At 31.3% G+C, this 12,423-nt stretch overlaps 1 long non-coding RNA gene across 1 annotated transcript in view; it reads right to left on the bottom strand.

Moving 5' to 3' along the window:
* Positions 1–10,511: 10,511 nt before the first annotated feature.
* The window catches only part of LOC105139347 (uncharacterized), a 21,012-nt gene continuing 19,100 nt past the window's right edge, over positions 10,512–12,423 (bottom strand). Inside the window, exon 3 of the long non-coding RNA XR_844958.1 lies at positions 10,512–10,657. This is a non-coding gene — a long non-coding RNA (uncharacterized LOC105139347). The remainder of the gene's footprint in view (positions 10,658–12,423) is intronic.

The following is a 12,423-nucleotide window of genomic DNA, read 5'->3' as shown; positions in this document are numbered from 1 at the left end:
AAGTTATTTTAGAAAATAATTTTTTGATGGAATTTCTGACAAAAAAATTGTACAAAAACATTTCTCATTAAAAAATATTTATTGGTAAATATCGACTGAATCTTTTTTATTTTATTAAAAAATAATTATATTTTTTTCAAAACTTTTTATTAGTTATTACTTTGATAATTAAAATTAAAAAAAGCATAATAATAAAATGTGAAATAAATAAATTTATAAAAAAAATAAAAATTCAAATTCTTAGTATTGATATTAAATGAAATTATATTTTAATTTAAGTTTAAAATTTAAATATTCATTTTATATTATCAAAATAATTCAAAAAACTAACAAACCTGTCATTTAAAAAAAAATTAATGCAAAATAACTCTCTTTATATTTAATGATAACTTGCAATTTTGGGTTGTATAATATCTAGGGTGATCTAAAATCTTCAATTAATTGAGAATGGACTTAAATAAATTCAAACCCTTAAAAAATCCAGAATTTTTAGAATGAATACGATCAACTAACTTAATACTTTCATTAATTATAACTCTTAATCAGTCACTCTGATTTGGGAAAATAATATATCAAATTAATTAAATAGCTAACTATATATTATAATAAGAATGTATAAATTTTAGATGAAAAATCTCACTAAAAACCCGATTCTGACATATTAAAGTTGCTAATAGACTTGCTAATGATCTAAGAATCCTATTGATATAATTTTTACTTGCTATAAAAGTGACTAGAATTTGATATTAAAAATTATAATTATGGTCATTGGATTTTTATTAATCACCTTAATATGCATGTAAAAACCAAGTTAAAAGATAAGAGTTATTAAAAACTCATCGTAGAATAGATTAAAGATGAATAATTTTGCTCTAGCTCAATCGTTCTCTTACTCTTCTCTCTTTGGCTCAGAGTTATAGGTATCCGACATTATAAGAGAGTGAATATTATTAATTGGGTTTTTTTATTCTTTTAATATTGATTATTTACAAAAAAACCCTTATTTTAAGGAGAAAAAAAACAATTGAAAATGTTGTTGTTATTGAGTCCACAATGCAATTGAAAAAGGAGAGCTCGCGGTAATCATACAGGTTAGCCTTCAAAGCTCTTTATTCGTGACAAAGTGGTTTTAGAGTGAGTTATTGAACTGTGAGATGAGAATTGATGAAATAGAGGGTTTTTAAAAGTGTGGTAACAGTCGCTTTTCAAAGTGTTTTTTTACTAAAAAATATATTAAAATAAGTTTGTGACAAAGTGGTTTTAGAGTAAATTGTTGAACCGTGAGATGGGAATTGATGAAGAAGGGGTTGTTTAAGAGTATGGTATCAACTGTTTTTTAAAATGTTTTTTAAATCAGAAATATTTTAAAATAATATATATTTTTTATTTTTTTAAAAATCATGTTAAAATCAACACATCTAAATAATTTAAAAATATAAAAAATAATTTTAAATAAAAAATTATAAATTTTTAAAAAACATAATTTTAATAGCATTAATGGACAAAGTCAAAAAAAAAAAAAAATTGCCTTCGCAATAGGACAAGAACGCAATAGAACCAAAAGTAGTGAATAGAGAGCAAGAAGGAAATGAGTGCTCCTTCACCAAGTGAAAGGAATATGAAATTAGTGAGAAACTAGAACTATCCAATGAGAAAGGGAATAATAATAATAATAATAATAATAATAAACTATTAGTATTATTATTAATTAAGTATTTTTTTCTTAAAACAAAGGTAGTTGTTACTAGTCATTACTAGGATGAGGAATTAGTATAATTCTCTTTCCCAACTTTCTTTAGTCTCTACTTTTATTTTATTTTATTACAGGGAATTGGTTGCGTTGGCATTGCTGCTTCTTTGACTAGTAGAGTGCTATCCTAGTTATGTAGAGAAAACATTTTAATTTTTTTTGACGAGATCTGGTATGAACAGTAACAAGAAAAACAAAGTTTTTTTTTTTTAATACATGAGAGAAAAAAAACATTTTTCTGGAAATAATTGGGTCAAGTAAAATTAATTCATAATTAACATTAATAAAAATTAAAGCATGCAATTAACCATCTTAGTTATTTAATAATAACTTTTATTATATTTTTATTTATTAAAAAACATAAATTAAACAAAAATAATAAATTTATATTTTTCTAAGGATTGACAAATATGAGGATTACAACTATAAACCATAATTTTTAAGGATTTTAGTATAATTCAAAAAATATTTAGAGATTTAACATATTTAATCGAGTCATAAATACTAGTTGCGACACGCAAGCCGCATATAACATATGTGACATATGAGTCACACATAACATCTACGACTTAATGATGAGACATAACTAGAAAAAAATTTCTTCATGCGTTAACTCTTTACCCAAAAAAACTATAATTTGCAAAATTTAAATAATTAGTTTTCCAGCCTTAAAATACAATTCACATAACATCTTCAATCCTAATTAGCAAAATTATACAGACAATTAACATAATATAACATTTTATTACAATTAACCTAAGTATATATCTATTCATGATTCTCATAACATGTAATGTAACTATATCTAATGATTATCGCATTTCATGCATAGAAATAGAGCACCACCTTAACTTTTCCAACTCGAGGATGCATTCATAGCATCAATTTAGGGGTAAAAAAGACCAATATCACCACATCTTATGGACAGAACTAGGATGCTTGTGGATGGATCTGCACCACCACCCTAATTAGTCCAATTAAAGGACATGTCTATGTAGGTGTCAACATCAATATCACCCCAGCTCGTAGACAAGCCTAAGACATTCATGGATAAACCACCATCCCTAACACTCCCATGATAAACAATATCATACTCCGTTGATGTCACTTTAAGATGTTTAACCTCCCCAACCTTTAAAGCTCACCACATTGAGTGTAGTGTTAGCCACAATATGTTCAATCTTATTGATGTCTTGATAGATAATTTTTGTTGTTTTCTAAGTCTTTCGTACTAAGCAATGAAATCTACATGTATATATTTGTCGCACGTGTGCAGCGTTACGACAATCATCCTCCATACTCAAAGTGTGTGTGTATCTGGAAAATATAGGAAGATAAGGAATTCTTATATTTTATTAGTGGAAAAATTAGATGTAAGTCGTCATCTAGTATTTTGATCACTAAGAACTCTAACTGGTATCGAAGATCAGGTACGGAGACTGGTTGCGTAAAGGGAAGGTATTAGCACCCTAAATACACCCTACCTAAGGTAAGCTGCATTATTTTATTATTTGATATAAACTACGGTTGTATCATATTTTTAAATTTGGTTTGTCTATGGTTTAAGAAAAGTCCCCCTTGATAAAGAGATCCTTATCTTATCGGGATAAAACTTAACTATCCTAATGTCAATAAAAGAACTACCATTTTAATATCGGGAATACGTTTTACGTTTAAATTCATAATCCCTCATATTTTAAAAAATAATTTTTTGGAATTTTTTTGAAATATTGGCCAAGTTCTCGTGATTTTAATAAACCGGTTATTAAAGCTAAAATGCATGCTAAAATATATTTTTTAAAAATTTTTGTTGTTGTATGAAAATATGATATAATTTTTTTTCTTTGAGAGACTCGACCGTAAGCATGAAAACAAAAATATTCTTTTTGTTGTATGAAAATATGATGTAATTTTTTTTCTTTAAGAAACTTGACTGTATGCATGAAAACAAAAACATTTTTTTTTTTAATTTTGATGAAAACCAAGTATTTTAATTCTGAATTTGTATCTTTACAATATAAAAATACATACTGATATCAATCAACATGACGTAGAAAAACATGTGGGGAAATCACAATTCTTTTTTCAAAAATAATTTTTTGAATATATTTTTTTTAGACCGGGTAGACGTGACCCTATAAAAAAAAAAAGACTAAAATCAAAACAAAATAAAATTAAGCTAGGACCGGCCTAAAAAAACCTTTATTGTGGTTGGACTCAACCCAACCGCGTAGGCTGTGCTGATTTTCTCGCCCAAAAAGCCAACAGCTGGTTCCTACTGCGCAGCACAGTAGCCACCTAATTATTTTCCACTTCGCTGCAGAAGGTGAATTGCTCACGTTCTGCATGCAAATGGTGAACACAATAGCGGAGCCAGAAAAGGGGAAGAGATTACTTGGAGTCAGGGAGCGTGGTTGCTGTCTCCGGTGGTGGGGGTGGCGGGTCACGGCTGAGGACGGTGGGTCTTCCTCTTCTCGCGCGTGCTTCCTTTTCACGCCGCTGCGTTTCCTTTCTCTTCTCCTCTTCGTCTACCTCAGTTTCCCCCTATTTTTCTATTCTTCTTTTATTATCTGCTGGTGGCGGTGGAAGCGACTGGGACTGCGGATGGTGGCTGGGAAACCAGGGGGCAGCTGCTGTGATGGTGATTTTGCGGCTGTTCTTCTTCTTTGTTTTGTGTTCCTCCCTCTGTCTATCTCTGTTTGTTTGCTTCTTCTTCCGTTTTTCACGGTGCAGGTGCTGTTATCGACGACTGGGAGGATGGTGGCAGTTAGAGGTGGCTCTGGTGGTGGCTCTGGTGGTGGCGCTGCTGTGCTGCTCCTCCTTCTATGCAAAAATATCAACCCCTGTGTCTTCTCTTTTGTTGTTTTCTTTTTTGTTTTCCTTCTCTATTCGGTTCCGTTTCCTCCCTCTCTGTCACTGCTCTTCTCCTCTGTTCTTCCCCCCTTCTCTTCCTTTTTCTTCTTTTTTGCCGAGCTTCTCTCCTCTCAAAAACAAACTCTCCCCTCTGTTTTCTGTTCTTCCCCCTCTGTTTTCTGTTCTTCAAAATCTTCTTCCCCGCCCTTGGTTTGTTTTCCTTCTCGGGCAACTTAAACAGTTTTGCCCCCTGCCTCTCTCGTTCGTCTCCTGGTTTCCTCCCCTCTGGTTTTCTTTACTCCTCTCTTTCAAACAATTCTTCCTCCTCTCTCACATTCGTTGCTTCTTTCTTCTCTTGCAATCTGTGCCCCTTTCTTCCCTTCTCCTCCCCTTCTATTTATAAGCAGAGGAGAGGGAGCTCCCCCTGCTCTGTCCCATCGTGGTGTAGGGGGAGCGGGGCTACCTTAACTCTGGAGGGTAAGCTGGCCGCCCGTTTACAGGCATGACACCTCTATTTCTTCCATAATAGTAGCAGGGTATGGGTTGTTGCTTATGTCCTGATTTAGCCAAGTTGGGAGAGAGAGAAAGAAAGGGTGAGCGAGAAAAAGATTATAAAAGCCTTCTTCTCCCCTATCCCTGCAATAGCAGGGGACAAGAATATGCACAGTGCTGTTTCAAACCAGGGGACAAGAATATGCACAGTGCTGTTTAAAACAGGATTGTATTTCTAATTATTTTTTAAAAATAAAATATAATTAAAAAGAATTTAAAAATAGATTATAACAATATTAAAAAGTCATTAATATTTATTATCTATAATAACATTAAAAATAATTACTAAATATTTTATGTAAAGTAGTATTGTATACCAATTAATTATGTCTTGAATATTAATATTAAGATGTATAATGCATCGGATTACATGGATGTCTCAGGAAACGGGACCAGATAGGTGTAATAAAATAACATATAATAGTTATATACAATATCATGTAGGTATCTACATCAATAATGAGATATCGGTCTCAGGAAATGAGACCAGGTAGGTGTAATAAAATAACATATAATAGTTAAATACAATCTCATATAGGTATCTATATCAATAATGAGATATCACTCCTAAAAAACATAATCCCTTCTATCATATTAAAAATTTAGATAAGAGCATGAATCACCAACTAGTCTTCATTACGCTTATTCTGATGACTCATATCAAACAACTCATCACTAATATCAATATAATTTGATATGTGATGAGATAGATAAAATTATCACATTACCCGATTTAGACAATGCCTCTCAACAATATTGAAGTAGTGCAATGAAACTTGTGCTAACCAAAGTTTAGATCCTTTTAAAGTTACTCACAAAGCATTCTGAATAAAATCGATAATATCTAATAAGCTTGGAAAAAAATTATTTCATAGAATTCTTTATCGTCGCATGTCTATCTGATATAATACATAACCTAGTGTGATCACCAATTAAATATAGACAAAGCAAATCTAAAAATTAATTTTAATTATTGCTGGTCTCTTCTTTGATAATAACAAAACACAACAAAGAAACTATATTGTTCACATCATAAGCATCTGCAACCAACAACTCAATATTAATTAGAGGATAAAATTATTGAAACTCATCAATTAAAGTACCAAATGCCTAAAATGCTCTCCCAAACAATCATTTTATAATCCCAAATGATAATTATTCCTGGATTTGGGTATTTGATGGCTAGTAGCATTCTACACAGGTTTTGAAATGACTTTTCACATATACCAAACAACCACTTCAATATTTTTTAATTAGTCATTCACGCCTTCTAATATGTGATGTCATGCTTATAATCCCTCTCAATATACCTTGAATCATTACAACACTCATACTTATATTCTTTTTTCATAATTATCAACATCACTTGAATAATAAGATCTGAGTCAATCTGATGATGAAGCTACAAAACAAGAGGGTTTCGACATGTGTATCCCTTTTAATTTTCAAATTTTCCATGAATTAGACCTCAGTGATATCCTCCATGTAAATATCATCTACATCTTAGTTCTTGAACGCATTGCAACTAAACATAAGTTTTACTTGAACGATGGACCTTATACTGCAATGAATTTTGATATAGCATCATTTAACTACATTAATACATTTAGACTTATCTTTGAATTTTTTTTCCAACCTCCAATTCATGAATTGATAAGCATGAATGCATGCTATTATCACTACTAGAAATCAGTGAAAACTAGTGGAAATACCGATAGAATTTTTTCATCAGTAATTTTTATAGATATACATAATTCTATCTTTAATTTTATCGGTATATACCGACAGACTATTTTCATCAGCAATATAGTTAGTATATATTGACGGACCCATTCTATTGGTATATACTGACCGTATTGCCGACGGATTATATAGATTTTTGAGAAGAAGCAACGGTGTGATGGCGTTGAATTTTTTCAGATGATTTTACCTGCAGAATAACCAAGGGATTCAAACTGGGATTTCTATACAGTGACGTGGCACAGTTACCGGCAGACTTACCAATGGAATCATCGACAAAAATATTCTATCAGTGATTCCATCGGTAAAAGCCAATGTATACCCACTTTGCCGACTCTTTTTTCCTTTATTTCTCCTTCTTCTTACCCGTCTCAACTCTCCCCTCCTAACCCGTAACCAACCATCCATCCCAGCTCTCCCTCTCTTCTCAACATAAGCACTCAAGTTTCTTATACTTTTGTACGTGCTCACAACATCCATTCTCCGAGAAATTTATTACGGATTTTATCATTTTTGTAAGTAAATCTATCCTTTTTAGTTTTAACATTTAAATGTCAATTTTATTATTTTTATTGTTTTTTTAGTATATATATTCTATTAACATATGTAGTTGTTTGATTGTTATTTGTCAAAGAAACTTGTAGCATGAATGTATAATTTTGTAGTTCGTTATAGTTTGTTTTAGATTTTATCAAATTGTATTTGTTTTTAAATTGTTGAAATTTTGTTTGGATTACACCGAATTAGATGTGTTGTGATGGAATAAATAATAGCTTGTTTAACGGTCCCATTTTATTTTTTTATCAATTTTATTACGGAGGTGATTTCTGTAAATTTATATATGTATAAATTTGTATAGACGTCGATAATTGATAATTGATGATGAATATTTAACATAGGTACTTTTTTAGTTTGTTAGATGATGCATTGTTTTGCACCGTTCATTATCTTCTTCATTTTTTTTTGAAAAGCTAGTCCGATTACCTATTTTGCAACTGCATTTAATGTACTTAACATCAACTAAATTTGATAAAACTTGCATGAAAAAAATCATAAGACATCCCTTTATGTCTGGGTATGATCGACACTGGCTCACTGGCAAAGAAACGGTCATGACACCATCCCAAAGAGGCCAACTCAGGCAACATGCAGCTGCAGATTTGATAATGCACCATGCCTACTTTGAGCCAACGATTAGGATCCTTCCCAAATGAATCAAGGGCTGAAATTTATTCTTTGGTGAAGACAAGATTACCCTATTCCATCCCTATAAATAAGAGCAGATTTGACGTTCAGGTGGAGAAAATTGGGTCCAAATTCAGCCAAAAAACCAGCCTTTTCTAGTTTTTACATATTTTTTTTCTCTCTCCACCGTCTTTTTAGCCGTTAAAGACCTCACATAAACCTCTCTCTTCCACCAGTAGACAGCTTTTTAGCCTCCCCACGAACCCAAATCCTCATCAGCGATAAGGGCAGCCACCGCGAGGTCCTTCCTCTCCTCGCTGTGGATTTTCTTCTCTGCTTCTTCTTTCTTCCTCCGCTACAAGGAACCAACACCATCACCATTTTTCCTCCAACTTTGCCTTGAGCAACCACCACCACCACGCATTGTTAAGACCATTGGCCAGCCACCGCTACATTTGTAATAAGCCACTACGAATGTCTTTCTCTCCTTTCTCCTTCTCAACCATGCCTTAAGCCACAACCATCCTCATCGTCGACTTGATAACCATCCTCTCCACCACACTTCTCCCTCTCCACTGATTGGTTATCTCTTTTCCTCCACAACTGTTGTAGCCCATTAACCCATCAGCCCACCATTTTCATTTTCTTTCTTCCTCAGCACCTGCAACAGCAACATCAGCATCGACCTCCACCACCACAACCGGCTTTACCACTATCATTTCCATCAACCTAGCTCCTTACTAGTGGTAGAGCAGCCATTGTGACCTTCTCTCTCTTGTCCTTGTAGCCTTTCTCTCTCCTCTGTAACTTTTTCTTCTTCCTCCTACAACCGACTTTAGCCATCATCACCTCAGCTGATGCCTCCTAAGCCACCGACCTAACCACCTCATCACGTCCAAGACCTCCACGCCAAGCAACTTCCTCCTCCTTGCTTTGCCTATTTCTTCCTCGTCGTGGCTGCTGCATACAGAATTCATTCTTGCATGTAGCCGCTAAATAATTAGCCCCTGGTTTGGACTAGGCCAGTTATGGCCCAGCCCAAATGGCTGAGTCTGGCACGACCTCCATTAAAAAAAAATTCAAAAAATATCAAAAATCATTTTAAAAAAATTATGATTTTCTCAAATATTTTTCTATCCATTTTGCATATTAACGGGTTGTATATTTACACTGTAAAATACAAATCCGATATTAAAATACTTAATTTTCTCCAAAATATTGCAAAAAAAATTTGAAATATTTTCAAAAATTCTCAAAATATTTTAAATTAATTTCTCTTTTCTAAAACAAACAAAAAATATTTTGTTTTTATGTATACGACCAAATTTTAAAAATTTTCCAAGCATATCTTCATGAAACCTAAAAAGGCATATCTTCATAAAAAAAAATTGCATCTTTTTAATGTTTTAAAATGCAAAATGGATATCATAACGAATTTATGATTATCTATTAGGATTTAGCCAAAATATCAAAAACCTTTTTCCAGCCTTTTTTCTAGAGTCCAGATGTAGAATTTAATATTTGTGGGGTGTAAAATTACATGATAAAGTACACCCTTAGGTATTAAAGATACAATATGTAAATAAATGCGATGCTAAAATTCAGATTGTAGAACGGTTAGGATTTAATCCAATAAGGTAGAAATTTTCTCATGAAGAGAGATTTGCCTTGAACTTTAGAAAAGATCAATGAATAGAAACCCAACTTAAAAAAATAATCAAATAACAATGCAACTTATCTTAGATAGGATGCACTGATGGTGATTTATATTCACTTTGCACAACCAATCTTTACCTTGACTCTCGCAGATTATAGGTTTTTAGTAACTATAATATTAAGTAACGACTTTTAAATATTAATGATAATTTTATAATTAAATCAAAAAACCTTTTCTTACAGGCACAATAAAAAGCCTCTTTCATTGTAGCGCTTGCACACCCAAAGATAAACATGATAGTGTTTATCTGGATCAATAAAAAACTGCAGGCTTTGTTTGTTCAATGAACAGCATTAATAAATCATGTTTTGTGTATGGGGGGCTACAAAGTTAATGATTTTTTCCCTCTGGGATCGCACCATCCAAACAAGCTAAGCATAATAAATCATTTAGGAAGATGAAAAGGGAACAGAAGAACTGATTCCTTTTAAGCTTTTTTGAAGTCATTATAAAAAAACAAGTGATTTGGAGGGAAGCTATGTCGTTCCTATTTGAATGTTAACTGGAGATACTTGGAGATTATAGCATATTCATTCGCAGTTGCACAGATATGTCGATAACACCATGAGCTAAATAAAATTGGTTGATGGAAATTATTTGCTTATAATTTGTTGAAATTATTTATAATATCTTACTGTAACAAATGAATAAGGAAATTTTCGAATATAGGTTACTAAATTAAAGGATGACAATCCCTCTTTTCATGGATCTGTTTTGCAGTTGAAGGACTTGACAGTAACGGAGCTGAAGTATTACTTGACAGCGCACAATCTTCCTGTTACAGGGAAGAAGGAAGTTTTGATAAGCAGGATATTAACTCAGTTGGGAAAGTGAGGCTAATCCAGCAGCAGCTCCTTTTCCTTTTGATGTTTTTTTAAAGTGTTTTTTATAATAAAATATGTTAAAATATTTTTTTTATTTTTTAAAAATTATTTTTAAGATTAATATATCAATATAATTTAAAATATATCATAAAAAAAATAACTTTTAATAAATTTTTTTTAAATGTGTTAGAAATGTGGTTTTCATCGGTTCGGTTTATTAATACTGGAGAACCGAGAGGGGTGGGGGCTTCAATTCAAGTTCCACGTTTTTCAGTCCATGATCAATCTTAGAATACAAAACCCTGCCCCCTGGACCTCCAATTTCTCCTTTTCAAGTTCCACGTTTGTCTGGTCTGTTTTTCATTTTAATATATTTTTAAATAAAACATAATATATTCTCTGTCCCTCTTTAAAAGTCAAGTCGCAAATTCTCTGACACCTCCTCGACAGTCAAGTTCCGCCTAATTTGAGGGATAAAAACTGAAGTGGAGGACGCGTGTTGCGTGGTCAGCTCCTCACAAGGATGTAAATAATATTGTAATCATAATAATTTATTATGCCAATCTTGTCCTCGTTTCGAACGTATCAATGGAATAACAGTATTAGCATTGCAAAGACTGTAACAGTGTTTCCAGTGGCCGAGACAAGGGGGTGGCAGTGGCAAGCCTCCCGGCATGTAAGAAAATGTTTTTTTTTTTAGTATTTTTTTAGTATTTTTATAATTTTAATAGTAAAACAACTGAAATTTTATATTTTTTAAAATAATTTTTTTAATTTAACCTCTTTTAATTTTATTTTTTAGTACAGGAGTGTTTCACTATATTGTAAATGATGATTTTGTAATTTTTTTTCTTAATATTTATCCTTTAGTAAACTTTTCAAACCATCTACTTCAAATGTCTTATTATTATTTTTTTATAAACTCAACTTTAATTCAAATTTTTATTTATTTTTTACTTTTTAGTCTATTTGAGATAAAGGAAAGAAATTAGTTGCATTCTATTGGTAGAGAAAAAAAATCTTGATTAATATTAATTTTTCCCACAAAAAATATCAATTTTTGTATCATTGAGTTCCATTCAATGAAAGGAGTTTAGCTTGAGTATTTTTTTCTTATAAACTTAGTTGAAATGATAGATCTGAACTTAAGAACTTTTTATTTATTTTGGTTTGATTTGTTTTCTTAGTTGATTTTTTGGTTGTTTAAGACAAAAATACGAGTTTATTAACATGTTTAAAGTGTTTTACAAATGTTTTTAAGCTAAAAATATATTAAAATGGGTTTTTAAATCCAAAATATCATTTTTTTTCAGCCATTACTATGACTATAATCTAGGAAAAAGTAAGCAAAACATTGCTTGCTTTTATTTTTTTTCAAAACATTTTAGGGTTGAAAGCATATCGTCAAAATCATTAACCAAAAACAAAAAAAGCACTTGTATATGAGTCTAATCTTGTAGGCCCATATGAGTGCCTTTTTTATAATGAGCAAAGCATTCGGATTTAACTTACCAGACCTAATACTATTTGATCTTTTTTATATATATTTTTATATTTTTTTATGTATTTTTTGAAATATTTTTTATTTATATTTAAATTAATACCCCTTCTCTCTAATTTTTTAGATTGTTTATTTAATTTTTTTCTAAATAGTGATTTTTTAATTAATTTGTATGCATTGAATATTTTGAATAGATTATTATGATTCATGTATGATTCTTTTTATATAAATAAGATTTATTTTTAAAAATAAAAATTGTTTATTCTTAGTTAAAAAAGATGACCTTTGAGATAAAAAATAT

This window comes from Populus euphratica, unplaced genomic scaffold (genome assembly GCF_000495115.2).
Source record: "Populus euphratica unplaced genomic scaffold, PopEup_1.0 scaffold90.1, whole genome shotgun sequence".
In the NCBI taxonomy this organism is placed as follows: domain Eukaryota; kingdom Viridiplantae; phylum Streptophyta; class Magnoliopsida; order Malpighiales; family Salicaceae; genus Populus; species Populus euphratica.
The sequence above is the reverse complement of the archived record's forward strand: the minus strand, read 5'-3'. Positions and strand labels throughout refer to the sequence as shown.